Here is a 5,104-nt window from a genome sequence, read left to right on the forward strand (position 1 = left end):
AAAAAAAATATATATATATATATATATATATATATATATATATATATATATATATATATATATATATATATATATATATATATATATATATATATATATATATATACACAGACATATACATTCCTTCACACTCAGACTCTAGATGTCATGCATAATACACCGAAACCACTGCTCCCTTTCAACATCCAGGCTCTAGAAAACTTTCTATGGTTAATCCCAGACGCTTCAAATGCCCTGGTTCAATCCATTGACAGCACGTCGACCCCGGTATACCACTTCGTTCCAATTTACTCTTATCCTTGCACGCCTTTTACTCTTCTGCATGTTCAGGCCCCGATCGCTCAAAATGTTTTTCACTCCATCTTTCCACCTCCAATTTGGTCTCCCACTTCTCGTTCCCTCCACCTCTAACACATATGTTCTCTTTGTCAATCTTTCCTCACTCATTCTCTCCATGTGACCAAACCATTTCAAAACACTCTCTTCTGCTCTCTCAACCACACTATTCTTATTACCACACATTTCTCTTACCCTCACATTACTTACTCGATCAAACCACCACACACCACATATTGTCCTCAAACATCTCATTTCCAGCACATCCACCCTCCTCCGCACAACTCTAGCCCACGCCTCGCAACCATATTATCATTATTGTTATTATCATTATCATTATCATCAATATTATCATGTATCATTATTATCATCATCATAATTATCATTATCACTATTATGATAATTGTTACTATCATTAATATCATTATTATGGTCATTATGATTACTATAATCATTAAGTATAATATGATATCTGGTACTGAAGGATACGGTATGCTGGTTATCAAGTGGGAAGTTAGATATGGTATGGATTGTCACTTCACATGTAGGTTAGTAGGAAATATATTGTGTACCTAACGTGTGTTGTTGAGTATATAATCGTCCGATAATGATAATGATTAAATCTTATTTCCTGATCTTATCAGTTTTAAAACTAGATACATGAAATATCTTCCGTTGACAATTTTTTTATCTAGAGTTCGGTATGTACATGTGTGGTCTTAAGATTTAGGTGACTAAGTATTGCAATTCACTGGCAGGTATGGTGTGCATTATCACCGAGCCTGAGTCTCAAAGATCAAGGTCATGGGTTCGAGTCTCCAACATTCAGTATGTTCATCCAACGTTATAGTGAAGATCTTGACGATGAATTAGGATTTTGACATTATCTGAAAGCGAGGTAAAGAGTTAGAGTCAAGAACAGAGGAAGTATTTTGGGAGCAAGTGAGTGAGTGTGTCAGCAGTTATGATGTAAGAGACCAGGTATTAGTGATGGTGATTTAAATGTGAAGGTAAGTAATGTGGCAGTGGAAGGTATAACTGAGGTGCATGGAAATGGTGAACAACTTGTGTTGTGTGTGTGTAAAGGACTGGTGATTGGGAAGACCTGGTTTGTAAAATGTGATATACATAAATATACGTATGTGAGTAGGAGAGATGGCCAGCGGGCATGACTGGATTACATGTTAATTGAAAGACGTGTAAAAGAAAGACTTTTGGATGTAAATGTGCTGAAAGGGGCAGCTGGTGTGATGTTTGATCACCATCTTGTGGAGACGACAGTGAAGATCTGAAGAGGTTTTCGAATGAGGAAACAATGTCGGGGAGAAGAGGTGGCGAGAGGAAGTGAACTTGGAAAAGAGACTTGTGTGAAGAAATACCAAGAGAGATTGAGTGCCACATACACTCTTACTGTGTAAATATCCCTTTCTATGAGATGACGTAAAGATGTTGATGAACACAGGAGTTGGTATATGACATGAAAAAGTTGGAGAATAAATGAAGGAAAGATTGAGATATACAGATGACTGGCGGACCGCCATGATGGTTGTCAATCTAGCCAGCTGGGTTATTATTTATAAGTTGTGTTTAGTTGTAGGTCCAAGTTTGTTGTCATGATATAATGTTGACTGCCAGTGAGTACCTGGCTGGCGCGGGTGCCACAAGGCTGGGTCAAGTGTAGTGTAAGTGTGGTCTAGGGATGGTGTGTGTACCACTTGTAGATGATGGGCCGCATCATGACCTGCCGGTTATAACATCTTGACCAAGATCTTCTCCACCTGCTGCTGCTGCTACACTTGCAACTCTCCTTTTCTAAGGCCGTTTTTGTGCTTCATGTAACTTTGTCTTTTTTCAATTATTCTAAAACTATAACTACAAAATTATTTTTACTATGTAGTTTCTGTGAAAATATACTCTGAAAGCACATCGCTGTCGTCTTCCAGGCATTGCCCATCTGATACAATAATTCTTGGCAGGTGACAGTTGATATAGAACGGTTGTGGCCAGTGTGACCACGTGGGGTTTGTAACTGGTTGAGGCCAGCGTGACCACGTGGGCTTGTGACTAGTTGAGGTCAGCGTGACCAGGTGGGGCTTGTGACTGGTTGAGGTCAGCGTGACCAAGTTGGGTCGTGACTGGTTGAGGCCAGCGTGACCACGTGGGCTTGTGACTGGGGTGTTGATGTGTTGTGGTCGGCGTCCACAAGGTCGTTATCTTAGTATTTCAGGAACGGAGGAAGATCCACAGTGGACGTTTTACAAACACAATGTTGAATCATCACAACTTTTACCGAATCTGATTGAAATCAATGAATGAAATATTTCAAATATGAAAAAATAAGACAAAAGAAAAAGAATGTTTATTAATTCTTTCATTCTTTTACGATTATCTGAAATAATTGCCAGATACTCCAACCTTAGTCACAGTTTCTCTTTGTCTCATGTAGTCATAAAATCCCTACCTGTCTTTGCCATGATTGGAAATGATCAATGAATCATTACATTTACTTTGACTCCAATTGGCTCTTCCATTATCTATATATGATGAAATTTGTCCATAGAAATTAAAGGTCAGAGGAGGATAGATAGTTCTACTTTTTCATGACTAATGGTGTTGTTCTTTGACAATATGCTGTACTGACCTAAGTTTATACGTATTACAGTAACGATGTGAGAAGGTGATGATATTCCAGGTAAAGGTACAGATTACATCAGTAAACATACCTCTTACATAACTAACCCTGCCTGCCACCTGTGAGAGAAAGAAACTCTCATGATCTTAATGTGTTCATTTGGAAGGGTTATAATGCCTGGTATCAAGGAAATGATATGCATACTGTAATACAGTGATCAATATTGTACGTCATAATGTAAGTGGTGTGTGACTAACTATAGCTGTAATATTACCTGTTCATTCTTGCTACTAACACATGACACCAAGTTGTCTGTTAGTCTTATTACGTACATTAATACACTGTTGTCTTGGCTTTACATCTCTACTAATGATGACACCTAAATCCTTCTCCTGCCTTGATAGTTTTATTTCCACATCTTAAGATGACACTGTAGTTTGCCTGCTATGTGTACACAGTGTAAACATATGTCTACGGTGAATATCACTGGCCATTGTACACTGACGTTGTTCAGCAATGTAGACCCAGGAGAGAACCTTAGACACCATTACGGTATTTTGTGATGGACGAAAACTTGACTCAATACAAGAAAAATAATTACACCTTTACTGAGTCTGAGAACCTATCATTCACTGCCATAGAATCCGGATGCAAAATATATATTCCTACTGGATTTTGATAATAAGTACGTAGGACGTTGATCTTAAGCAAATTATTTTATACGATAATAAATAAAGTCCCATAACTTTTCTGGATCACAGGGTACAGAAATGTATGTAACGTGAAACCGGTAGAATTAATATATCTAACATAAAGATTTCTATTTTGCAGATAACATAAATGTTTTACGTGTAAAAATCAGTAATATCTTCAACATCCTAAACATAATAGCATCAAATCTTATATTACAAGCTTTTTATCCGGGTTTTACGTATTAAAACGATATTTCTTACAGAAAAGTAATGTAGTTATTATCAGCACAAGGTTTAGAAGGTCTTAAACAAGTTATGAGTTTATATTCTTCAAAACTCTAGAAAGATCCATTAAGTATACTGTGAAAAATAGACTTGCTTTTTTGAGACGATGAATGCTTATGAAAAATCATCGACGTTTTCCTTAAAAATATTCTTTATGAATTGAAATCAAGTATTTTTTTAGAGAAAATGTTTCTGAATAGCAACAAGACACAGTCAAATCTAACAAGCTAAAGTTCATCAAATGACAAAGAATATATGCGAATCTAACAATCTTATTAATATCATAAAACCAAATATGTTGCACAAATTCTTCAAATCATCAAAAGTAATAAAAGAAGAAGCCATCCGTAGGTAACTTGTTACTCCCGGCATAAACACTTATAGGCGGAATCCGGTAACACCTCTTGAATAGCATGTGGAAGACAGAGTGGCTAGGCTCAGAATCATGTTCTCCACTTCAACTGACTAATGATATGTTAAGACAACACAAACCACATACATCCATTGTGAGGATGGAATCAGGGATGAAACATCTATAACTAGAAAGGTTAAAGATACAAAGATGGTGAAATACCTTTACCTGGGATCAGTAGCACCTGTGGCAATGGACACACCTTTGTAATGCTTGATCACTTACAACTGATCAACTTTAATACGAAACTCTTAGGTATTGTCCCTCAGGAAAACTTTTTATAAATATTTATAAAACACATATATATGTTAGATATACACTATCTCTAGAATATATCTTTACCTGGGACGTGTAACACTTGTGTGGATAGACACAACTTTGTAATGCATGATCCATTACACGAAATGAACTTCACTAACGAAGAGTTATACAACGCGTCGTTGGAAAACATTAATCAAATACCTATACATATCATTTATGTTAGTAAAAGACATTGTTGATAGTAAACATAAGAAATGATGATGAAAGAAAAGGTACGTTGAGAGAAATATTTTGTTAAAAGATGAAATACTCCTGCCTTAAACTAGCTCTTTTTTCGTTTTTTTTTTTCAGATACCCAGAGGAAAATATAATATGTTTTGTGGTTTGTTTATATATATGGTTATGTTTTTCACAACTCTTTTGATATTTAATCTTTTAGGATTCAAGCTTAAAGATCTTGGTTCTGAACAACCATTATAATGCAAC

Source organism: Panulirus ornatus, chromosome 9, assembly GCF_036320965.1.
Source record: "Panulirus ornatus isolate Po-2019 chromosome 9, ASM3632096v1, whole genome shotgun sequence".
Classification (NCBI taxonomy): Eukaryota; Metazoa; Arthropoda; class Malacostraca; order Decapoda; family Palinuridae; genus Panulirus; species Panulirus ornatus.